General features: G+C 45.1%; 1 protein-coding gene across 8 annotated transcripts in view; it reads left to right on the top strand.

The window, feature by feature from the left end:
• LOC110507646 (neurobeachin-like) overlaps nt 1–27354 on the top strand; it is a 307618-nt gene that overhangs the window by 204354 nt on the left and 75910 nt on the right. The window lies entirely within an intron of this gene.

Genomic DNA, 27354 nt, shown 5'->3' with positions numbered 1-27354 from the left:
TTTACACGGATTGAAGGTGATTTTACAAGTGATTCACCTGGTCAGTCTATGACATGGAAAAGGGAAGGTGTTCCTAATGTTTTGTACACAGTGTAATATATGTATATATAAGAACAAACATGAGGAGGCACCTTCCTCCTCCCTATACGGAGAGGAAGGCAACAAAGCAACAGAGGCAGAGTGATTAATCTTCATGTGTAGGAGACGTCTCCTCTCCTGTCTAAAGGTGGACACTGTAATCATGGGCCCACTGACCCTGTGTTACCCTGTGATACTCCACCAGAGCATCTTTACTGCAGCGCAGGAGCCCATTATGAATCTCACATTAATTGCACAGCTCTTCTCTCCCTTCAACGCCATGTGTTTCCAGTATAAGAGCACACAGCAGAGCAGCAGAAAACAAAGACAAAGGGAGGGATAAAAGAGGATTGTGTTGTAATGAAATGCTGGTGGCTGGGCCCATGATGAAATTAGGCCATGTTACCCAAATAAGGCCTGAAGGGTTCGTAATTGCCCGTGGTGGAGATGTGAAAAGCTGGGTGCCAACTGTCAGTGCCCAGCTAATGATGACAAATGTCTCTCTATGCAGATTGTAGTGACAAGGGGAGAGAGAGGAGAGGAGGAGAGAGAGTAGGGTTAAGGCCTACCATAATATGTAGAGAGAGAGAGAGTTGGGTTAATATCTACCATAATATGAAGAGAGAGAGAGTAGGGTTAATGCCTAGCATTATATGGATAGAGAGAGAGGGGGTTAAAGCCTACCATTATATGGAGAGAGAGAGAGGGTTAAAGCCTACCATTATATGGAGAGAGAGAGGGTTAAAGCCTACCATTATATGGAGAGAGAGAGGGTTAAAGCCTACCATTATATGGAGAGAGAGGGTTAAAGCCTACCATTATATGGAGAGAGAGGGTTAAAGCCTGCCATTGTATGGAGAGAGAGAGAGAGAGAGTAGGGTTAAAGCCTACCATTATATATAGAGAGAGTAGGGTTAAAGCCTACCATTTTTGGAGAGAGAGAGGGTTAAAGCCTACCATTATATGGAGAAAGAGAGGGTTAAAGCTTACCATTATATGGAGAAAGAGAGGGTTAAGGCCTACCATTATATGAAGAGAGAGAGAGGGGGTTAAAGCCTACCATTATATGGAGAGAGAGGGGGTTAAAGCCTACCATTATATGGAGAGAGAGAGGGTTAAAGCCTACCATTATATGGAGAGAGAGGGTTAAAGCTTACCATTATATGGAGAAAGAGAGGGTTAAGGCCTACCATTATATGAAGAGAGAGAGAGGGGGTTAAAGCCTACCATTATATGGAGAGAGAGAGGGTTAAAGCCTACCATTATATGGATAGAGAGAGATGGTTAAGGCCTACCATTTTATGGAGAGAGAGAGAGAGAGTTTTAAAGCCTACCATTATATGGAGAGAGAGAGAGGGTTAAGGCCTACCATTTTATGGAGAGAGAGAGAGTTTTAAAGCCTACCATTATATGGAGAGAGAGAGGGTTAAAGCCTACCATTATATGGAGAGAGAGAGGTTTAAAGTCTACCATTATATGGAGAGAGAGAGGGTTAAGGCCTACCATTTTATGGAGAGAGAGGGGGTTAAAGCCTACCATTATATGGAGAGAGAGTGAGGGGGTTAAAGCCTACCATTAAATGGAGAGAGAGTGGGTTAATGCCTACCATTCTATGGAGAGAGAGAGCGTGTTAAAGCCTACCATTATATGGAGAGAGAGAGGGGGTGAAAGCCTACCATTATATGGAGAGAGAGAGGGTTAAAGCCTACCATTATATGGAGAGAGAGTAGGGTTAAAGCCTACCATTATATGGATAGAGAGAGAGGGGGTTAAAGCCTACCATTATATGGAGAGAGAGGGTTAAAGCCTACCATTATATGGAGAGAGAGAGGGTTAAAGCCTACCATTATATGGAGAGATAGATGGTTAAAGCCTGCCATTATATGGAGAGAGAGAGGGTTAAAGCCTACCATTATATGGAGAGAGAGAGGGTTAAAGCCTACCATTATATGGAGAGAGAGAGGGTTAAAGCCTACCATTATATGGAGAGAGAGAGGGTTAAGCCTACCATTATATGGAGAGAGATTAAGCAAGGAAAAAGTACAAAAAAGCTCCTCATGGACAATCCAGTCCACATAATCCAGACAGAGCAAACCCACAAAACAGACCAGCACAACAACACACCCCCCAGCAAGACCCGGAGGGCAGAAAGTGCAGATGGATGGCTGTCTGAGAGAGCTGGCTGGTCTACAGACTGAGGTGAGAGAACTTAGAGGCACACATGGCACTGAAGGGTGAGGACAGAAAGCTGAGTGAGAGAGCAGGACACTCCCCCATACAATCCAGCAGAACAGCCCACCTCAGACCACAACCTCAACAGCACAACGGGACAGACAACACAGGACCCACCAACCCAATAGACCCCACCCACTCCTAACAGCTCTCCTGTCAGCTCCCCCGATAGCCCTACTGACCCCCCCCCACCCTCCCACACACACATCCACTGAGGACACACAAATTATTCCAGAGATTGTTTTTCTCATTGACTCAAATGGCAAATACATTCAAGAGGATACACTTTTTCCCAAACACAAAGTGGCTAAACTCTGGTGATCAAACACTAGGCATGCCCTGGAGCTGTTGTCAGAGGACAAACTAGGGTCCCCTAGCCACATCATGATTCACATGGGCACGCATGACCTGAGGGCCTAGCAGGAAAGGGTGGCAACAGCACTCAAGGAGTGATTGAAAAAGCTTCTTCCACTTTCCCCAACGCACAAGTGGTTATCTCCACCCTGCTACCATGAAAAGACTTTCACCCTGCCACCATACAGTGGGTGAATGCAAGCATTTCACGAGACTGTGCCTCAAAACCTAAATGTCTACCTGGCCCACCACTCCACCCTGGACTTGAACAGCCTTTACAACCAGGTCCACCTCCACAAGGCAGCAATCCCAACTTTTGCCAGGACCTTGAAGGACGTCACCTTCAACTGCAGCCCCAGCACCTCACACAGGAGCAACAGAGCAATGGACACCCTGCCCAGACCAGCGAGACACCCTCTCAGACCTGCAAGACCACCTCCCGAAGGACACCGAGGTAACCCACGCCAAGAGGACCTACACCCAGACCACAGCATCACCAGCCACACCCCAACCAGTTAAGACCACCCCAAGCAAACCCTGGCCACACCCTATATAGCACCCCCCCCCCCCCCACCCCATATCAGACCTATGCCCCTTCTGCCCACCCCATGCCCCCCGAGGCAAGGACCTCAACATGACAGCAGGACATATGCCCAGGTCGTGAGCAGAGCAACAGGTCCAACCCACACTATTACACCTGCCCAAGCCCCATCCTGCGAGCTAAGAGGTATGTTTTAGATGCTCGACATGCTCTGCTCACACCTACTTTGATGGTCCGGGCCTAAACCACACAAAAACAACACTAGACACTATGGAACGCTTTTACTATCACATCCTGGAATATACAAGGTCTGAGGTCATCTTCCTTTGGCCTAAAGATCAGGAACCCAGACTTCATAAAAAAAAAAATGGAAATACAGACATTGTCAACCTACTAGAAACATGGTATAAAGGAGATGGGACCCACTGGTTGCCCTTTAGGCTACCGAGAGCTGGTAGTCCCATCCACCAAACTACCATGTGTGAAACAGGGAAGAGACTCAGGGGGTATGCTAATTTGGTATGGAGCATACCTAACCCACTCTATTAAATTAGTCAAAACAGGAACATTTTACATCTGGCTATAAATTAATCAGGAAATGATCTCAACAGAGAAAAATGTGCTACCTTTACCTAGTCTGTGGCGACCTAAATGCCAGAACTGGACAAGAACCTGACACCCTCAGCACACAGGGGGACAAACACCCATCTGCAGGTGACAGCATTCCCTCCCCCATATGCCCCCCAAGACACAACTACGACAACATAACCAGCAAAAACCGGTCACAACTCCTGTAGCTCTGTCGGACGCTGGGTATGTACATAGTCAATGGTAGGCTTCGAGGGGATTCCTATGGTAGGTACACCTATAGCTCAACTCTTGGCAGTAGTACTGTAGGCTACTTTATCACTGACCTCAACAAAGAGTCCCTTAGAGCTATGCGCAATCATGAGCCATCAAAGCCAAAGGAACTGAATAATATTAAGAAATGCAATAGATGGAAGGAAAATAGTGTGCAAATCTACCAAAAAACAATTAGGCAACAACAAATTCATTCCCTTCTAGAAAAGTTCCTGGACAAAAGGTTTCACTCTAATCGTGAAGGTGTAAACTTGGCAGTAGAAAACCTAACAGTATATTTGACCTCAGCTTCCCTATCAAATCTAAACATTTCAAGCAGACAACTTAAGAAAATGAACAAAAATGACAAATGGTTTGGTGAAGAATGCAAAAACCTAAGAAAGAAATTGAGAAACCCATCCAACCAAAAACATAGAGTAACAAACAGCAGAAAAATATACATGATCAAATACAAATCTTAGAATCAACTATTAAAGACTACCAGAACCCACTGGATTATCCAAATACATTAAATGAACTACAGGACAACATGCAAACCCTCCAACCCTTAAAGGCATGTGGGGTTGATGGTATCCTAAATAAAATGGTAAAATATACAGACCACAAATTCCAATTGGGTAAACTCTTTAACCTCATCCTCAGCTCTGGCATCTTCCCCAATATTTGGAACCAAGGACTGATCACCCCAATCCACAAAAGTGGAGACAAATTTGACCCCAATAACTACCGGGCGATATGCGTCAACAGTAACCTTGGGTTAATCCTCTGCATTATCATTAACAGCAGACTCGTACATTTCCTCAGCGAAAATAATGTACTGAGCAAATGTCAAATTGGCTTTTTACCAAATTACCATATGACAGACCACGTATTCACCCTGCACTCCCTAATTGACAAACAAACGAAACAAAACAAAGGCAAAGTCTTCTCATGCTTTGTTGATTTCAAAAAAGCTTTTGACTCAATTTGGCATGAAGGTCTGCTTTATAAATTGATGGAAAATGGTGTTGGGGGGGAAAAACATATGCCGTTATAAAATCCATGTACACAAACACCAAGTGGGCAGTTAAAATTGTCAAAAAGCACACATTTCTTTCCACGGGGCCAGGGGGGAAGACAGGGGTACAGTTTAAGCCCCACACTCTTCAACATATATATCAATGAATTGGCGAGGATTGGTGAGAATCTGAAGTCAAATGTCTACTGGTTTCTGATGATCTGGTCCCCAACCAAGAAGGGCCTACAGCAGCACCTAGATATTCTGCACAGATTCTGACAGTAAATCTCAGTAAGACAAAAATAATGGTGTTCCAAAAGGGTCCAGTTGCCAGGACCACAAATACAAATTCCATCTGCCCTTTTGTACTTAAACTATTTGCACATCATTACAACACTGTATAAAGACATACTTTGACGTTTGACATATCTTTATTATTTTGTAACTTTTGTGAGTGTAATGTTTACTGTACATTTTTTATTGTTGAATTAGAGAGAGAGAAAGTAGAAACAGAGAGTAGAAACAGAGAGTAGAAGTAGAGAGAGAGAGTAGAGAGAGAGAGTAAAAGCAGAGTAGAGAGAGAGAGAGTGTAGAGAGAGAATAGAAACAGAGAGTAGAGAGAGAGAGAGTAGAGAGAGAGTAGAAACAGAGAGTAGAGAGAGAGAGCGTAGAAACCGAAAATACAGAGAGGTTTGTTTCCCATGCCAATAAATCCCCATAATTTGAATTGAGGAGGAGAGGGCATACCATAATATTTTAGGAGAAGAACAATAACAGAGCAGGAGAGTAGTGTTAAGGCCTACCATAATATGTTGAGAAGGAGAAAGAGGGGGAGAGAGAGAACCTACCTAGCATCTGAGGCTAGTTCTAACAGCTTAGTGTTTAGTGAACAGCAGCCATGATGATCATATGCTAGTTTCATGAGCCAGTGAAGGAAAACGGTGGCTATAATTAGCTTATCATTACCTGCCAAGTTAAGATCTGTGTCAATATGAATCCCAGAATGTAGATGGCTAGAATATATTACAATATAGATGGTTGCCATGAACAACTGTCACATTAGTACACAGCACTTTGAAGTGCTACTGTTTCATTTAGACAACAGTTACAATAAATACAGAGGGAACTTATACATATGATTTATGAAGAAATAAAGTTCATTTATGTTATTTATTCCCAGTAAATAAAGTACTTTTATGTTCTTTATTCTCAGTTAATGAAGATCATTTGTTGAAACTTTTGACTCATAGAAAAGTGAGAAGATAAAATCCTGATTTATACATTATTTGGTGGTACTGATAATCATGAAGTTATCCTAGGATATAATCGAACATATCTGCTGTTGTCTAGTAGTTATTCTATATTTTGGCCTTTTATAATTGTACGATGCAAACTGTAAAGTTTATAATGACCTGAGAAATCTGCGCCGTGTTCTTGACGTCATGTGTGTAATTATTGTGACCTATAACATTGTGTTTCTGGTTAACAAAACCAAGATATCATAGGCTTCTCGCACTTTAAAAAGCAGCTATTGTTGCAGAAAACTCATAAATCTCATTTCATTTACTGTGACATACAGCCGAAGCTAATAAAAGAGCAAAACCAGAGTGTTGCACGGCCAGATTTACCCAATTTGTTGCCTGAATGGCTTTTGAAAGGAGTCCCAGTTTGTACAAAGGGAGCCTCCTTTTTGTTTGGTTTCCCCCATCTGTGTCATCTGGTGGTCTGTGAGGGGTCTGTGAGGGGATGTCTGGGTCAGGGTGGCGGGGGCGTGTGGGCGGGTTATGGGGCGCTCCCCTGCGTGGAGGCCAGTTGTTTTATAGACTGTGTGGAGTGGTGCAGGGAGTTCATCAGTGAGCTGCTCTATTGTGCTCCAGCACAGCTGACACGTGTGAAGTGACTCCAGCATATCGACAGATCATTTCCATTAATGAAACTGGAGGAACCGCCTGGTTTCAGACGGTGATTTATAACCCAGGATTACAGAACCCAGCTTTATCATCCTCTCAATGACAGCAGGGGAGACTGCAGTCTCATAAGTGTGTCCCACATTCACCCAATAGCACCCAACTCATAGACAACTTTTTAAGATTATAAATGATAAATTATAAACAGTTGTAGCAACTCAGAAATCTAGGTCTAACATCTAAACATCTGATATCCAAATCATGGCCAGTTTTAAAATCAGACCGAGAATTGTGGAAGATATTTGTGTAAAAACAGAATCAAATCAAATCAGATCAAATCAAATGTATTTATATAGCCCTTTGTACATCAGCTGATATCTCAAAGTGCTGTACATAAACCCAGCCTAAAACCCCAAACAGCAAGCAATGCAGGTGTAGAAGCACGGATGTGTTGACCCTGTGTTGGCCCACCTACTGCTGCTAGCCCTAGCCCCAGTCACCCTACTGCTGCTAGCCCTAGTCCATGTCACCCTACCATTGCTAGCCCCAGCCCCAGTCACCCTACTGCTGCTAGTCCTAGTCCCAGTCACCCTACCGTTGTTAGCTCCATCCCCAGCCCCAGTCACCCTACTGCTGCTAGCCCTAGCCCCAGTCACCCTACTGCTGCTAGCCCTAGCCCCAGTCACCCTACTGCTGCTAGCCCTAGCCCTAGTCACCCTACTGCTACTAGCCCCAGTCACCCTACTGCTGCTAGCCCAAGCCCAAGTCACCCTAATGCTGCTAGCCCCAGCCCCAGTCACCCTACTGCTGCTAGCCCCAGCCCCAGTCACCCTACTGCTGCTAGCCCTAGTCCATGTCACCCTACCATTGCTAGTCCCAGTCCCAGTCACCCTACTGCTGCTAGCCCCAGTCCCAGTCACCCTACCATTGCTAGCCCCAGCCCCAGTCACCCTACTGCTGCTATCCCCAGCCCCAGTCACCCTACTGCTGCTATCCCCAGCCCCAGTCACCCTACTGCTGCTATCCCCAGCCCCAGTCACCCTACTGCTGCTAGCCCCAGCCCCAGTCACCCTACTGCTGCTAGCCCCAGCCCCAGTCACCCTACTGCTGCTAGCCCCAGCCCCAGTCACCCTACTGCTGCTAGCCTTAGCCCCAGTCACCCTACTGCTGCTAGTCCTAGTCCCAGTCACCCTACTGTTGCTAGCCCCATCCCCAGCCCCAGTCACCCTACTGCTGCTAGTCCCAGCCCCAGTCACCCTACTGCTGCTAGCCCTAGCCCCAGTCACCCTACTGCTGCTAGCCCTAGTCCATGTCACCCTACTGCTGCTAGCACCAACCCCAGTCACCCTACTGCTGCTAGCCCCAGCCCCAGTCACCCTACTGCTGCTAGCCTTAGCCCCAGTCACCCTACTGCTGCTAGTCCTAGTCCCAGTCACCCTACTGCTGCTAGCCCTAGCCCCAGTCACCCTACTGCTGCTAGCCCTAGCCCCAGTCACCCTACTGCTGCTAGCCCCAGCCCCAGTCACCCTACTGCAGCTAGCCCCAGTCACCCTACTGCTGCTAGCCCCAGCCCCAGTCACCCTACTGCTGCTAGCCCCAGCCCCAGTCACCCTACTGCTGCTAGCCCTAGTCTATGTCACCCTACCATTGCTAGCCCCAGTCACCCTACTGCTGCTAGCCCCAGCCCCAGTCACCCTACTGCTGCTAGCCCTAGTCTATGTCACCCTACTGCTGCTAGCCCTAGCCCCAGTCACCCTACTGCTGCTATCCCCAGCCCCATTCACCCTACTGCTGCTAGCCCTAGCCCCAGTCACCCTACTGCTGCTAGTCCCAGCCCCAGTCACCCTACTGCTGCTATCCCTAGCCCCAGTCACCCTACTGCTGCTAGCCCCAGTCACCCTACTGCTGCTAGCCCCAGTCACCCTACTGCTGCTAGCCCCAGCCCCAGTCACCCTACTGCTGCTAGCCCTAGCCCCAGTCACCCTACTGCTGCTAGCCCCAGCCCCAGTCACCCTATGGCTGCTAGCCCCAGTCACCCTACTGCTGCTAGCCCCAGTCACCCTACTGCTGCTAGCCCCAGCCCCAGTCACCCTACTGCTGCTAGCCCCAGTCACCCTACTGCTGCTAGCCCCAGCCCCAGTCAGCCTACTGCTGCTATCCCCAGCCCCAGTCACCCTACTGCTGCTAGCCCCAGCCCCAGTCACCCTACTGCTGCTATCCCTAGCCCCAGTCACCCTACTGCTGCTAGCCCCAGCCCCAGTCACCCTACTGCTGCTAGCCCTAGCCCCAGTCAGCCTACTGCTGCTAGCCCCAGCCCCAGTCACCCTACTGCTGCTAGCCCCAGCCCCAGTCACCCTACTGCTGCTATCCCCAGCCATAGTCACCCTACTGCTGCTAGCCCCAGCCCCAGTCACCCTACTGCTGCTAGCCCCAGCCCCATTCACCCTACTGCTTCTAGCCCCAGCCCCAGTCACCCTACTGCTGTTAGCCCTAGTCCCATTCACCCTACTGCTGCTAGCCCCAGCCCCATTCACCCTACTGCTGCTATCCCCAGCCCCAGTCACCCTACTGCTGCTAGCCCCAGCCCCAGTCACCCTACTGCTGCTAGCCCTAGTCCATGTCACCCTACTGCTGCTAGCCCCAACCCCATTCACCCTACTGCTGCTAGCCCTAGCCCCAGTCACCCTACTGCTGCTAGCCCAAGCCCCAGTCATCCTACTGCTGCTAGCCCTAGCCCCAGTCACCCTACTGCTGCTAGCCCTAGTCCCAGTCACCCTACTGCTGCTATCCCCAGCCCCAGTCACCCTACTGCTGCTAGCCCCAGTCACCCTACTGCTCTGCCACATGGAAGGCACATTTCAACGCCTCCATTTTAGGCTGCTGTCGCCCTCCCTATGAGAGAGGGGAGGAGGGTAGAGAGAGAGTCTCCCCCTGAGCGGATGCTAGACAAAGATGGCAGCAGAGACATTTTGTCTACTCTGATTAGTTCCGCTTGTGGTGAGCAGTGTAGAATATTAGCCTGTTACCAGACACATTACACACACACACACTCACGCACACACAATGTGTAGCACAGACGGAAAGGATGCTACAATCAAATCTCTACCACCTCATGTCCATCCCAACCACTGAGACTGAGACAGAAGGCCATATGGAGCAGAAAGCCAATTGCTTATTTCACACGCTAATTAACACAGATCATACTGCATTATGGGGAAGGTGTATCCCAGCCATCTGACATAGATCACCCTTGCATTTAAATACCCCAATAGCCAGAGATATTCCAAAATGAAAAGCTTAGAGCTCACCTTGGCAGCATCAGACATCATGACTGTCTGTCTGTGTGTCTGTCAGACTCCTCTTATTGGGCTTCTAGACCCTCGGCCATAGCTGTGCATGCTTGCCTGTGTGTGTGCAGCTTAGTGTTCTGTCCTCCTGCTGGGATATCTTCTATTGGCTTCAAAAAACTAGTCATCTCTCTGACCTGTTAGAGCAAAACAAGAGATGGGCTGGAGAATATGGACATCAGGCTGACCCATGAAACAGTCATGATCCAGAAGGAGGAGATGAGGGGATGAAGAGGTGGAGGGGATGAAGAGGTGGAGGGGATGAAGAGGAGGAGGGGATAAGGAGGAGGAGGGGTTGAAGAGGGGATGAGGAGGAGAAGGGGATGAGGAGGGGATGAGGAGGATGGGATGAGGCGGAGAAAGAGGTGGAGGGGATGAAGAGGAGAAATAGATTGAGGGGATGAGGAGGAGGGGAGGAGGAAGAGGTTGAGGGGATGAGGAGGAGGAGGAGGGGATGAGGAGGGATGAAGAGGTTGAGGGGATGAGGAGGGGATGAGGAGGAGGAGGTTCTGCTGATATGCAGGATTCTGCCTCCAGGCGTTCCCCTGTTATAGCTGTGCCCTGAGGCTGTAGAGAGAGACAGTCCAGCCTGATGGCTCCAGCCTGAAACATCGAAGAGCTCAGGACTGACTTATTTAGTCCAGCTCTGGAATTGGCTCTGAGAAGGAGAGGAAGAGTAGATGAAAAAAGAAGAGGAGGGGATGATGATGGAGGCAAAGGGAGCTAGCGGAGCTGATTGGGTTCTAAAATAAAAAACAGCAGAACTTATTTAACACAACAAGATGGGGGACGGGGGAGGGGGGTTAAGTTCCACTTTTTAATTATAATAATTTTATTATAGCGTCAGGTCTGTGGTTGGGGAGGTGTGTGTGTGTGTATGTACAGCTGAGAAGGTATGTGTTTCTCTGTATTATTTGGGAGGTGTGTGTGTGCCTTTCAAGGTGTGTGTGTGTAGAGCTGTGGAAGTGTGTGTGTAGGGCTGGGGATGTATACTAAGTGTACAAAGCATTTGGAACACAGTCTCTTTCCATGATGTAGACTGACCAGGTTAATACAGGTGAAAGCTATGATCCTCTTTTATCCCTCCCTTTGTCTTTGTTTTCTGCTGCTCTGCTGTGTGCTCTTATACTGGAAACACATGGCGTTGAAGGGAGAGAAGAGCTGTGCAATTAATGTGAGATTCATAATGGGCTCCTGCGCTGCAGTAAAGATGCTCTGGTGGAGTATCACAGGGTAACACAGGGTCAGTGGGCCCATGATTACAGTGTCCACCTTTAGACAGGAGAGGAGACGTCTCCTACACATGAAGATTAATCACTCTGCCTCTGTTGCTTTGTTGCCTTCCACTCCGTATAGTGAGGAGGAAGGTGCCTCCTCATGTTTGTTCTTATATATATGCTACCGTTCAAAAGTTTGGGGTCACTTAGAAATGTCCTTTAAAAAAAAGCAAATGTTTTGTCCTTTAAAATAATGCCTCACAAGTCCTCAACTGGCAGCTTCAGTAAATTGTACTCGCAAAACACCAGTCTCAATCGTCAACAGTGAAGAGGTGACTCCGGGATGCGGGCCTTCTAGGCAGAGTTGCAAAGAAAAAGCCATATCTTAGACTGGCCAATAAAAAGAAAATTAAAATGGGCAAAAGAACACAGACACTGGACAGAGGAACTCTGCCTAGAAGACCAACATCCCGGAGTAGCCTCTTCACTGTTGACGTTGAGACTGGTGTTTGGCAGGTACTATTTCATGAAGCTGACAGTTGAGGACTTGTGAGGCATCTGTTTCTCAAACTAGACACTCTAATGTACTTGTCCTCTTGCTCAGTTGTGCACCGGGGCCTCCCACTCCTCTTCCTATTCTAGTTCGAGCAAGTTTGCACTGTTTTGTGAAGGGAGTAGTACACACCGTTGTATACTCACATGTAATAGCCTTCAAACTATGAAATAACACATATGGAATCATGTAGCAACCAAAAAAGTGTTAAACAAATCAAAATATATTTTATATTTGAGATTCTTCAAAGTAGCCACCCTTTGCCTTGATGACAGCTTTGCACACTCTTGGCATTGTCTCAACCAGCTTCACCTGGAATGCTTTTTCAACAGTATTGAAGGAGTTCCCACATATGCTGGGCACTTTTTGGCTGAATCTCAAATCTAAAATATGTTTTGATTTGTTTAACACTTGTTTGGTTACTTCATGATTCCATATGTGTTATTTCATAGTTTTGATGTCCTCGCTATTATTCTACAATGTAGAAAATAGTCAAAATAAAGAAAAAGTTTGAGCACACCTAGGGTGTTTTTACTATTTGAATGAGAGGCTGGGGGTTGAGAGGCTTGGAGGATGGGGATATAGAGGATGAGGGGTTGAGAGGCTGACTATAGGGATTGAGAGGCTGGGAGGTTGAGGGTTGGGGCTGGGAAGCTGAATGAGAGGCTGAGTGGCTGAGGGTTGAGTGTCTTGTCTTGACGCCTGCTTCAGCTTTCCACGGCTCCCCTTGATCACGTCTGGCTGCCTCTCTCATCTGAGATACATCCTGCTGGCAAAAGCTACCTTTCCCTCTCGTTTTCTCCCTAATTTACACATTTAAGATATTTTTGTTTGAGATATATTTAAGATATGTTTGCAATTCTCTTTTTTTGACTGAGCCTCCCTCTCACTCTGCTATCTCTCGCTCACACACACACACACACACACACACACACACACACACACACACACACACACACACACACACACACACACACACACACACACTGGCTCTCTTTTTCACGGTGGTGTTAGCTTTTTCCCTGTTTTTGCCTCCAGGCTGTGAGCTAATTTCAGGTTTAATAATTGCTGTGTTGTACACCTGTCTGCTATTAATGCTCCCTGTGCTGCCATTCCCCTCTTAATGAGATGTTATTGTAATTATTGTCATTATCTTGTGTTCCATTATGACGGTGATTGATGTTGTTGTAATGGAGTAGTTCTCTATAATTATAGGAGAGCTGTTGAGACGCTCCTCACTCACTGATTGGTCATTTAGAACACAGGCTGTGTCTGAACTTCTACCCTTGGCCCATTCCTATTATGCACTTTTGCCAAAGCCATATTCCTTGTATTGTGGACTACTTTTGACCAGAGCCCTATTCCCTATTTAGTGAACCTATGGCCTCTGGTCAAAAGTATAGTTCTATAGTTGTACTGGAGAGAGACTTAGATTGGCCCTTGATCTCTTCTGTGCTTCTGTCCAGTGTAGAGTTAGTTTGGGCTGTAAGAGGATAGGAGAGCTGCACTGACTGGTCAGAGGTGAATAGCAGCAACACAGACTGGTCAGTATAATGCATGGTAGTATACAGACTGGCCAGTATAGTGACTGGTAGTATACAGACTGGTCAGTATAGTGATTGGTAGGATACAGACTGGTCAGTATAGTGAATGGTAGTGTACAGACTGGTCAGTATAGTGAATGGTAGTAGACAGACTGGTCACTATAGTGAATGGTAGTATACAGACTGGTCAGTATAGTGAATGGTAGGAAACAGACTGGTCAGTATAGTGACTGGTAGTATACAGACTGGTCAGTATAGTGAATGGTAGTATATAGACTGGTCAGTAGGGTGAATGGTAGTATACAGACTGGTCAGTATAGTGAATGGTAGTATATCGACTGGTCAGTATAGTGAATGGTAGTATACAGACTGGTCAGTATAGTGAATGGTAGCCTACTACTAGTCATTTTAAGACCATTACAACAGTGAAAAGATACACAATGGTCTGTTCTGGGCTTTGTCTCTGTCAGTCAGTGACCATGCAGCTCCCTGCCTGGGAAACTCACGTCTCTCTGCCTCTGAAGGAGAACGGTTCGTTTTGCCTATTCCGTTTTCAGGAATATCTGGTTGTGTTTTTTGAATAACTTTCTTTGGGATCCTTATTGTTATGGCGAGCGGCAAAATACTTGGTGAAATGCTGAAAGACTGAAATCAGAGTTGAATGAAGGATGTTGAATTTCTCCTTCAAGCAATTCGCAATCCAATTAAGATTTTAATAAGGGTCATGGTGAGGTCCTTCACGCTGCAGGGGTGGGGGAATGAGGGGGCGGGGGTGGTACTGCGACTGGGGTTTTAGCATGGGGTGAGGGGTGTAGGATGGGGCTGGAGCTGGGGAGATGTTGGGGTGGGATAGGGCTGGAGTATACCATAGGGGCTGGAGTGAAGGATATTGGGCTGCGGCTGGGGTATATTGGGATAGACTAGAGGCTATGGGAAAATTCATAAATGACTAAATAGTAATTTATGCATCTGTGCATATCTAGCAGAAGAGAGAAGAGAGGAACGTACAGGGGTTAGGCCTAGTGTCTGTATGGACATAACGTTGGTGGTGGTAGCAGGTCTTTCAGAGGAGCAGAGAGGGGAACAGAAGAGGGCCTGGATATGGTGTTGCTGGCGGGCCTTTGAGGGCCTTTGAGGGCCACCTTCCATGCTGGGGGCTTTGAGTGTCTGACAGGCGTTTAACTCCACACGACCTGCTTCTCAAGTGGCTTCGTTTGGGCCCTCAGCAATCCTGTTAGCAGCTACAATTACAATTCATGGCTCCCAGAGAGACTTTGAACAGCCAGAGAGAGCAGAGAGGCACCGAGACTGGAGACCCTTCAGTTTAGTGGAAACACTCTCAAGAGGGTGCACACACACACACACACACACACACACACACACACACACACACACACACACACACACACACTATACAACAGATCTTTAGAACAAGTCCAAGTTTAAATAATATAATTCTAATATAATGACAAGATTTTAATTTATTTACTGGCCATAATTACTCCACCTTTCTCGTAAACAATAAAATAAATGAATGCATTTGTTTATGCACCTGGTTGCTATGAGTTGTATAAATGTGTGTCTTCATGTAGTTAAAGGTGCTTGTCATTTGCTTAAAGTTCAGGTGTAGATGTGTGTTTTACGTCCTCCTTCATCAAGCCTGTCATCAGGTTTCATCAAGCGTGCAAACAATAACTGTTTGTTCTGTGAGGGGATTGAATGCCAGAGCACATTCAAACACTTTCAAAAGCAGGAAGAAGAAAGGCTGGGCTTGATGCTTAATAGGTGCTTTAGTAATTTTGGAGTTTTCGTAGTTAATCCGTTCTGAAAAGCCTAGGAGAAGAAAGGCTCCAAATGGCCCTCAGTATTAATTTGATGTGACTCCTGTACAATACTGGCTGGGGCTCCCTCTCTCCTCTCACTCCAGCAGGCACCTTCTTTCATCAGCACAGCCTTGGAAGTTCAGCCTAAATGTTTCATGAAACCTCAGCTGTAAGCCTCTTTGGTATTCTGTCTTCATAATGCTACTTTAAGACTATTATTACTGTACGTTACAGACAGAGGAACACATAGTGAAACTGCTTCTCTTTTTTTCTGACAATTAGGAGAGCTGTTGTATTAAACCACACATTATATTATATTACACATCCTTGTTTTATGTTATATTATAATACATAATAACACATCCTATATAAACCTATTACACTGAATTATACAAATTAATATATATCATTATACAAATTATACAAATTAATAGTGAATAATTAATTTAACTGAAAAATACATGTTAAATATATGACATTTAGTGTCAAATATCAACTATCCAACAAAGGATAGACCAGAGGTGCGTTCAACAAGGGAAATAGTTCACAAATGTTGGCTAATGTTGGCTAACATATTCCATTTGTTTTGTGTTAGCCGCGACTGTTAACGTTAACATTAGCTATCAGTATGAGAAGATAGTGTCCGGCGAACGTAAGTGTCTGTTTCGGATCTAAACTGCCAGTAAAAATAGCTACCAGATTTAGTAGGAATAGCTAAGTCGTTTTTAGTTTGAATATTGTCGCTAAAAAGCCACAGTTATCCTGACAAAAAGCTGTTTGATGTTTCGCCATAACATTTTGAAATGTTCGTTCAAATCGTTCAACTGAAATTGTTACTCTGGCAACATGTTCGCTGCAAACAGAAGCCTTGTTGAACTCGCCTCAGCATTGTTTCCCCATTCATCACCAAGACTTGACATTTAAGAATAGAACATAGAAACTGTTAAAATATAAAACACGAGAAAAATGTGTTTGATGTTTGTCTTCCCAGATATACTATTACTGTTATTGTAATATACTATCCAGTCCCACATCAACTTCCTTAATAAATCCCAGTCTAGCTCGCTGTGACCTGAGTCCCCCTCAGTGGAACTAAAACAGATAAAGGACTAGGAACAGGACAGATGAAGACATTCACCAAATCACCTCTGAATCACCACTGTCACTAGAATATTTACATATAACAAATCATCATTAATCAATATCTGGTATATCAATATTTTGGTAAGAAAGATGCAAGATTACAATGAAACGTTTTAATGTTGTTGTTGTCATACAGGTACACAACATGTCCCTCTTCAATGAATCATTCTGCAGACTCTCACTCTCTCTCCCCATGAGGGTTCCAGGGGGTTTCTGAAAGTCCTTAAATGTATATAGAAGTGAGGTGTCAGGAGCTGGGACTGTCGTTTCAGCATCTCTGCCATGTAAAACCAGTGTTAGAGAAAGGTTCTCTACTGATCAGAAATCACACTGAGGATTGTCCGTTTCTTTTCTTTTACTATGTTTCCTGAAAAGTAAGATCCGTCCATATATTTTCCTTCATGTGTGTCTAGAGGTCATTGACCCTGGTGAAAACAGCTTGCATTAATATGCTTTAATCCAGTGTAATTAGTCAAATTACAGCACGCCACACGGCTTGTCAGGCCTGTCCATTTTGGCATGCAGGCAACATGGCCTGCTGGAGTCCCTCTGGACAGCACAGCACAGGCCAAACCCACACGCCAGGCTACCCTCCATCTCTCCTTCCTCACAAAGCCATGGCACAAAGACAAAGAGAGGGGGAGGCTCTCTCTCTCGCTCCACCCATTCACACCTCTAGTCGTACTCTGTAGCCTAAGGCTGTCCGTCTGCCTGTCTGTCTGTCTCCCAGTAGTATCAGAATTATATAGGGATGTCTGTTATGGAGGATTGTGAGCCTGGGATTCAAGAAGTCAGAGTAATTATATCAGCTGTGTCCTCTCCTCCTACGTAGCTGTGTGTGTGTGTGTTTCTGAGTGAGAGTAAGACGTATGCTGGTGAGCGCTAGCTACTGAGCAGGCTACACGCCAGGATTCAAGACATTTCCACATGGCATGGGATTAGCTCGGGTAAAAAGATTTAAACTATATAATTACAAGAGGATCAAGTCCAAATGATCTAGTGCAGTCAACAAGCCAGATTAACGTCCTGTTCTGAGCGCTGCTCCCAGCCTGGAGGGTTAGCCTCTCATTAGCATACGTTTACACACTTAGCTCTGCCGTCCTGAGCAGCCTGTAGATAACAACCTGCTCTACCTTTAACGCAGCTCTCAGCCTTCCTCAGCCCTCTGCCCGCAGGCCTCCACAGCTTGTTGTGCTGTTGACACTGAGACATCAGTCAGGCTAATTCCGCTTTACGCCTGAAAAAATGATGCTCCAGATTCCGACTGCATACAGGACGTGTCACTCCCCATAATCCTCAAAGAACGTCCGGCGGAAAGGGAGGTTGTGTGTTTTCCAGATGATATACCGTGAACGACACAGAGACTTATACGAGTGGAGACAAATCTGTAACATATTATTAAGGGATTCCCAGTGAATAGCAGGGATAAAGGGGTAATGGATGAGCCTGTCGTTATTACCTCTGTGTAGAGGAGAGCTCTGGAGCAAAGGTAGAAAGACAAGATTAATTGAGGACGAGTGAGGCGTTCATTACTCATCAGGCCTTCTCCTCTAACCACTTGCTCTTTCTCTCCTTCTCTTCCACTGTCTCTCCTCCTCTTCGTCCCTGTCTCTTGTCCTCTCTTCCTCTCTAGCTCAGTCTCTTTTCCTCTCCATCTTCCTTTTTCTCTTTCCTCCTCCTCATCCCTGTGTCTTTCTCTCTCTGCCTCCCCATGTCTCTGTGAGCCTCCACCCTCCCACATAAAACAGTGAGACGTGGGATGGATTTAAGCCCTAGTTTGGTGGCAGCCTTCAGCTTGGTGCACTGAGTGAGCAGCACCCAGAGGAGAGGAGCAGACCAAGGGGATTTCAGTCGTCTAATGGCTGACAAGTCCCTGAATAAGTCCCATTAGGGAAGTCCTGCTGAAAGTGTCCAATACCAAAAATACTGCGGCCACTCTAGTCTAGCTCTTTAGTGTAGGCCATCTGAAGCTGGGGTATGTAACTGTATGCTGTGTATGTAGATGTTGTGTATCTAAGACTTTCAAAGTGTTACCTACAGTAACTATCATATTAATATTAATTTGATTCATTTTGTTAAGGTATATAATCAAGGGATTATTTATTGGAAATGTATTTTAAAGTGTAAAATATCACAGATTAAGCCTAGATTTTTTTATTGGTCTTTTCTTGCTATGTAACTACTGTACTGGTGGTACAGACTATGGTGGAGGTATCAGAGAAACCCTCTGCCAACTAAACCCCCCTCTCTCTTCTGTCAGAATGTTTTAGACACACAGCCCCCCCTCCCCGCTTCTCAACCCCGTCTGGTAACGTGCGTGAAATACGGCGACGTGACATAAACATTATTGACAAACTTGGCTGGACGTTTGGGGCAGTGATCTGGCAGCCAGCAGCAGTGGCCTGATGTGATGTATATTCATCCTTTTATCCCAGTGGTCCCAGAGCACCAGCTCCCTGCTACCGTTACCAGCCCCGCTCGCTACCACCAGCCAGCACCGTGTCATCTCTCCACACTCCAACCACCACACAAATGGATAGTGACACTGATTATGCAAATCTGTATCTTATTTTCCCCAATACCTGCTTTAGGAGCCTGCTACTTTATTGAAGTTGAGATATGGGAATGGGAGAGGGAACCGAGCGCTTCGCCTCCTAACTATAATCTCAGAGAGTTTGAACGTTTCCCTATTTCCTTCCACCCTCATAACAGTCATAACAGTTGTCATGGCGAGGGAAGATCAGATGGAAGGCGTTCTTTGATATTTAGGAAGACTTCAGCATCAACCTGAAAGGGACCTAGTGGGGATTATAGTTGCAGTAAAAGGTTGGTTTGTGACAGGCATCGGTCATAGAGCTCAGATATATGTCTCCTCTCATTTACTTAACGGAACATAGCAATACTTTTTTTATGGATTAGTCCTCAAGAGAACATTTCAGAACACTTTTCCCCCCCAGTATGAAACACTGTTGTTTTCTCACTATAAAACCTATATAACCTGTTTTTCAGTGATTGGTTTTATTTTCAGGGTCCTTGTCAGTTGGTTTGGTCCTGATGGTCTGTTGAATGGCCTCTTGTTGTTTCCCACCCCATGCTGTCCACACACACACACACACACACACACACACACACACACACACACACACCACTATAATGGAAGAGAAATTAGATGCATATTCCAGAGCTGCTTGACACGTGTTGACACACAAAATGAGATTTGTTTCCTTTGTTTTGAAATTAGGGTTGAGAGGCCCAGTGCCTGTGTTGCGTTGAGATTAATTTAAAGAAAGAAGAGATGAATACATTTCTGACAGGATGGTAAGCAGAAAGCCGAGTGGAATAGTTTCACTATAACAGCATGCCTAGCATAAAGTGGAACAGTCACACATGGTAAAATAAGTTGTGAAATGTGTTGATTGGGGCTGGGGTGTCTCTCATTCTTACTTTGTGAAATGTGCAGAATGTTATCCTATCTACACTTAAGATTAACTCTAACATATCTACACCCATTATAAACTCGAGATACTACACTGAACAAAAATACAAACACCACATGTAAAGTGTTGGTCCCATGTTTCATGAGCTGAAATAAAAGATCCCAAACATTTTCCATAATCACAAAAAGCTTATTTCTCTAAAATTGCATGCGCAAATTTGTTTACATTCATGTTAGTGAGCATTTATCCTTTTCCAAGATAATCCATCCAGTTTACAGGTATGGCATATAAAGAAGCCGATTAAACAGAATGATCATTACAAAGGTATACCTTGAACTGGGGACAATAAAAGGAACTCTAAAATGGGCAGTTTTGTCATACAACACAATGCCACAGATGTCTCAAGTTCTGAGGGAGTGTGCAATTGGCACGCTAACTAGCTGTTGCCAAATTATTTAATGTTAATTTCTCAACCATAAGCCGCCTCCAATGTCATTTTTGAGAATTTGGCAGTACGTTCAACCGGCCTCACAACCGCAGACCACGTGTAACCATGCCAGTCCAGGATCTCCACATCCAACTTCTTCACCTATGGGATCGTTTGAGACCAGCCACCCAGACAGCTGATGAAACTGTGGGTTTGCACAGAAATTTCTGCACAAACTGTTAGAAACCGTCTCAGGGAAGCTCATCTGCGTAATCGTCGTCCTCACCAGGGTTTTGACCTAACTGCAGTTCACATCGTAACCGACTTCAATGGGCAAATGCTCAACTTCAATGGCCACTGGCTCTTCACGGATGAATCCCGGTTTCAACTGTACCCGGCAGATGGCAGACAGAATGTATGACATCGTGTGGGTGTGTGGTTTGCTGATGTCAATGTTGTGAGCAGAGTGCCCCATGGTGATGGTGGGGTTATGATGTGGGCAAGCATAATCTACAGACAACAATCCCAATTGCACTTTATCGATGGCAATTTGAATGCACAGTACTACCATGACAAGATCCTGAGTCCCATTGTCGTGCAATTCATCTGCCGACATCACCTGTTTCAGCATGAAACATGGCTCCATGGCGCAAAGATTTGTAAACAATTCCTGGAAGCTGAAAATGTCCCAGTTCTTCCATGGCCAGCATACTCACCAGACACGCCACCCATTAAGCATGTTTGGGATGCTCTGAGCGTGTATAGCAGTGTGTTCCAGTTCCCGCCAATATCCAGCAACTCGCACGATCAGTGAAGTGGAGTGGGACAACATTCCACAGTCCACAATCAACAGCCTGATCAACTCCTTTGACACTTATGAAATGCTTATAATTATACTTCAGTATTCCATAGTAACATCTGACAAAAATATCTAAAGACACTGAGGCAGCAAACTTAGTGGAAATTAATATTTGTGTCATTCTCAAAACTTTTGGCCACGACTGTACAATCATGGTAAACTATAGTACTTACAGTTGAAGTCGGAAGTTTACATACACTTAGTTTGGAGTCAATAAAACTAGTTTTTCAACCACTCCACAAATTTCTTGTTAACAAACTATTTTGGGGGCAATTTGGTTAGGACATCTACTTTGTGCATGACTCAAGTAAATTTTCCAACAATTGTTTTCAGACAGATTATTTCACTTATAATTCACTGTGTCACAATTCCAGTGGGTCAGAAGTGTACATACACTCAGTTGACTGTGCCTTTAAACAGCTTGGAAAATTCCAGAAAAGGATGTCATGGCTTTAGAAGCTTCTGATAGGCTAATTGACATAATTTGAGTCTGCACATGGGGACAAAGATCGTACTTTTTGGAAAAAATGTCCTCTGGTCTGATGAAACAAAATTAGAACTGTTTGGCCATAATGACCATTGTTATGTTTGGAGGAAAAAAGGGGGAGGCTTGCAAGCCGAAGAACACCATCCCAACCGTGAAGCATATGGTTGGCAGTATCATGTTGCATTTCACAAAATAGATGGAATCATGAGGTAGGAAAATAAGGACAACAAAGTCAAGGTATTGGATTGGCCATCACAAAGCCCTGACCTCAATCCCATAGAAAATTTGTGAGCATAACTGAAAAAGCATATGCGAGCAAGGAGGCCTGCAAACCTGACTCAGTTACACCTGCTCTGTCAGGAGGAATGGGACAAAATTCACCCAACTTATTGTGGGAAGCTTGTGGAAGGCTACCCCGAAACGTTTGACCCAAGTTAAACAATTTAAATGCAATGCTACCAAATACTAATTGAGTGTATGTAAACTTCTGACTCACTGGGAATGTGATGAAAGAAATAAAAGCTGAAATAAACCATTCTCTCTACTATTATTCTGACATTTCACATTCTTAAAATAAAGTGGTGATCCTAACTGACCTAAGACAGGAAATGTTTACTCGGATTAAATGTCAGGAATTGTGAAAAACTGAGTTTAAGTGTATTTGGCTAAGGTGTATGTAAACTTCTGACTTCAACTGTACACCTTTTTCCTTATCTGATGTCCAATGCTCAGTCCCTATATGCTTCTGTGCACCTTGTCATGGATGGATAATACAGTGCTTCAGAAAAGATTTGCATCCATTGATTTTTCCCCGTATTTTGTTGTGTTACAGCCTGATTTTAAAATGGAGTAAATTGAGATTTTGTCTCACTGGCCTACACACAATAAACAATAATGTCAAAGTCAAATTATGTTTTTTGAAGTATTAATATAAAAAAGAAGGGCACTTATTAGTAGATGGATAAAAAATGTAAAAAGCAGGCATTGAATATCCTTTTGAGCATGGTGAAGTTATTATTTACACTTTGGATGGTGTATCAATACACCCAGTCACAACAAAGATCCCTCGCTCCCTCCCTGAGGTCAGTTTGTAAACCGGCGTTCACAGTGTATGCTGTTTCTCCCTCCCTCCCTCCCTCCCTCCCTCCCTCCCTCCCTCCCTCCCTCCCTCCCTCCCTCCCTCCCTCCCTCCCTCCCTCCCTCCCTCCCTCCCTCCCTCCCTCGGTCAGGTTGTGGATGCAGTGTTCACAGTGTATGCTGATGCTCCAAATTACTGTGTGTGAAATCCTCCCCACTCTCCTGGGGGAGCAGTCATATCACTCTCCTTTCATATCATCACCCTCTCTCTCTCTCTCTCTCTTTCCCTCCTTCTCTCTCTCCTTCTCCTTCACTTTCTCTATCTCTCTCCCTCCGCCTCTCTCTCCTTCTTGTTCTCTCTCTCTATCTCTCACTCTCACTCTCATCTGTTCTCCCCACTCTCCTGGGGGAGCAGTCATATCACTCTCCTTTCAAATCCTCACCCTCTCTCTCTCTCTCTTTCCCTCCTTCTCTCTCTCCTTCTCCTTCACTTTCTCTATATCTCTCTCCCTCCGTCTCTCTCTCCTTCTTGTTCTCTCTATCTCTCACTCTCACTCTCATCTGTTCTCTCCATCTCCTGGGCTGTGGATCAGGCAGTGTCAAGGCTTTCCACTAGAAGCCTATTAGCTGTGTGCAGGGAGAGCACAGAGGAGCTACTATGATAGCAGGTTGTCACTCTGCTCCCCTGTCCTTTATAACTGTATCAGTCATGCTGGCTTGGGGCCTGACTCAATAATCTTATTATGGCCCCATCTCAGCAGAACTGACTGACACACACACACACACACACGCGCACACACACACACACACACACACACACACACACACACACACACAGTTATTACAGTTTTTCTCAATTGCTAAAACACAATTTCTGAAACCTTGCTCCATTTCCTGAAAACATTAAACACAAAACCTCATCTTCAAGCACTATTTACATAACCTCTGACTCCTCTCGCAAAATGAAACATTCGCCCCAAAACAGTTTTATCTGTGTTCAAAATGAAACACTGCTCTCAAATCATAAACAAAGTGATCAAAATGACATACACTCTCAAGCAGTCAGTAAACAACACACCGAAAAATAGAAAACACATTGTTCAAAACATACAATTCTCAGGGAGAAGTACATTTTAATCTAAAAATATATTCATTGTCTTTTGATGAACGAAAACATGTTCTATCATAGTAGCTCAAAAACTATCAGAAATTACTACTCTGCTTTGCTCTTTGCAATTTTGTTTTTTGTTCTTCTTCCACCTTGTACCCCTATTTTTACAGTACTGTACCCTGCATCACACAAACTTGTCCTTTGTCTCTGTGATACTGTAATTCTTGTTCTTTGTTGATATGAACCTGCAACCAGTCAAAATCTATTGAGCAGTCAGTACTGTTAATAAATGTAAAGCACAATGTTCAGGGCCATACAATTTGTCCATTGTACAGTATACAGCCTACAATGCACTGTACTACAGTATACAATACTAAAAGTGACAAAAATCAAAGGAGTAAACATGTGATCAATGTGCTTCTTCTTGTCTTTGGGCTGGGTCAGGCCAGAGCACTTCGTCGACACCACAAGCAATATTGTCCCTCCTGAGGCAACGGGGGAAGAAGCCTCTTGTGTGCCGTATCCATCCCTGACATAATTCCTCACCTATATCACCACAGGCTAAATCCATGGCTTGCAGCAGATTTACCCTGTTGTAGGGTTGTCTATCATATACTTTCTATCTCCAAGAGGAGAAAAACTCCTCAATCGGATTCAGGAAAGGCGAGTATGGAGGGAGGTACAAGTTCATAAACTGCCCATTGATGTTAAACCATTCCCTTACCTGAGCAGCTCAGTGGAAACTGACATTGTCCCACACTATCACATAGGTGGGAATGGGATTCTTATTTAGCTCTTGACCCTGCTGCTCTTGAACCTGCTGCTCAAATAAAATTCTCTTAGATTGGCAATAAATCTTAGAAGGTGCTGGGTGTTATATGGCCCGAGTGTAACATGGTGATGTAGAACACCATGGTTGCTGATAGCAGCACAGATTGTGACATTGCCACCTCGTTGACTAGGGACTTCAACAATGGCCCGCTGTCCAATCATGTTTCGGCCTCTCCTTCTCCTCTTTGTTAGATTGAAGCCTGCTTCATCGACAAAGATGAACTCCTGGGGTCTGTCCAAGGATTCCAAGTCAAATATTGTCTGTGTAGAAATACAATATACTGTATGTAGGATTTTGTAAGTCGTACAGAGACAGTACTATACTGTAGAGTACAATTAGGCTTCTGATTCACATACATTGTATGTACTGAAGAGTAATGTCATTCACATAGTATGTGTTAGTACTGTAGACAATCTGGATTACAGTAAATGTTTCTGAATGTACACTTACTTGCACTTACTGAGCTCTGTTCTTTCACCCTTGGTGAGTTGCGCTCAAACGGTACTCTGTATACTTGTTTAATTCGCATCCTGTTACGATGGAGGACACGGTCAATTGTGGAAATGCTCACACTGTCGATTCCCTGGAAGTGTGTGTTGTCTTGTATCACTCGTTCCTGGAGTCGTATTGCATTATCTTGAAGGACCTTGCCAACTATAACGGCCTCTTGCTCCCGAGTGAATTTAGCTGTCCTTCCACCTGCATGTGGCAGCCTTGCAATTCTACAAAAAGTAGTTGTGCAGTTACAAAACATATTCACGCAGTACAATGCATACAGTGATTAACTTTACAAATGTCTATTGAAACAGCTGCATATAGTGTAGTACAGTAAATTTGCAATTACAAAAATACAGTAGTATACTGTACCTGTTCTCTTCTCTGAATGTCCTTACTATGGTGGACACAGAGAATCGGCTCAAATTGGGTTGCACTCTAAGTCCTGCTTCCCTCATTGTCAGTCCATGGACAAGAACATGGTCTATAACTGTTGCTCGAATTTCATCAGATATATCCACTCTTTTTCTTCCTCTTCCCCTTCGTCCTCCTCTTCCTCTTTCTTGCCCACTTCCTCCTCGTCGCCCACCTCGCATACGCACTCGTCCTCGTCCTCTCACATTGTTTCTTCTATCCATTCTCAGACTTTCTCCTTCCCACCTTCAACAACCTGTTTGCTCTCTGAACTGGCTTATATTGGTTGTGTCGCATCATTTGAAACGGGTTAAATCAATTTTGAGTGGTTGTGTTCAATCAATGACATATGTTCTCTATTTGTATTTGATTGTTGCCACTTGGGTTTACCAGTATGGATGACATGTGCATTAGAGTGCAGAATGTGTTTTGAGAATGAGAATGTGTTTAGAGTTTTGCTGAAAAGTCTTAAGTGAGATCTGCAAATTGTGTTTTACCATGTGAAATGGTTTAAGGTATTGACAACAGACTGCATAATTAGCTAAATGAGTCCAGGCAACTGAGAACTTTGTTCAGCCAATGGGTTTTAGTGTTTTAGCAATTGACATTAAGAAATTAATACTATAAATGCGTGCTGTTCAATAAGGCTGGACAGTACAGGGTTAATGTCAGTCACAGCAAAGGACAGTATGCTAAAAGACCAATGAACAAAATGAAGACCAGTTGCTGCTTTGGACTCTGAAAACTAAATGTAGTGATCTATTTATGTCTATGTGATGTTTTCTATGTTATTCCATGTGAGCTTCAGCCTAAGCACTGCTGTCACATATGTCTCTCCTAATTTCAGCTGTCACAATATTTCTCCACACTGTGTGATATTCCACAGGCTCAGTGCAGCTATCCACCCTCTGTCACATCACACGGGGACAGGAAACAAAAGACAGAAACGTTCAATTGCATTATGGTCATTATAGGAGAGGTATGATCTCCACCCAGCTTAGAGACCAGCACACACACACCATGGGATCTTAATGTGTGTGTATGTGGGGAGGAACCTGCATGGAAACAAAGGGCTTGTCCGTCTCCAGCCCCTCCCCAGCCCCACCTCGCTCCCCCTGCAGTGTGACAGCCTGTGAGCAGAGCAGAGCAGGGCGGGTGACAAGGCGGGTAGTGGGGTGAGTAGGGGGGGGCGGGGTGGAGGAGTCGCGGGGTGGGTCTAGAGGGGCCTGGTCCTCCCCGGTCATCCTTCCTGGTGGTGGGCTGATTAGATTGGGGCCGAAGTCTCCAGCTGGCAGGCAGGACTGGGCTGACACACACACACACACACACACACACACACACACACACACACACACACACACATACACGGGCAGGACTGTCTGTGACTGGGTGCTGGCTGACTGGCTGGCTGGTAGGCCGGCTGGCTGTGTCCCAATCGCTCTTCAGCTCTGACACCTCTGACAGCTTCAGCAAACAGGTTCATTAAATGACATTTCTTACAGCTGCTTCTCTCTCTGGGCTTTGTCAAGCCTCCAGTCTACAGGGGCCCCTTTATCTCTGGGCTTTGTCAAGCCTTCAGTCTACAGGGGCCCCTCACTGCTTGTTGGTTTAAACCAAG

This window comes from Oncorhynchus mykiss, chromosome 27, assembly GCF_013265735.2.
Source record: "Oncorhynchus mykiss isolate Arlee chromosome 27, USDA_OmykA_1.1, whole genome shotgun sequence".
Classification (NCBI taxonomy): Eukaryota; Metazoa; Chordata; class Actinopteri; order Salmoniformes; family Salmonidae; genus Oncorhynchus; species Oncorhynchus mykiss.
The sequence above is the reverse complement of the archived record's forward strand: the minus strand, read 5'-3'. Positions and strand labels throughout refer to the sequence as shown.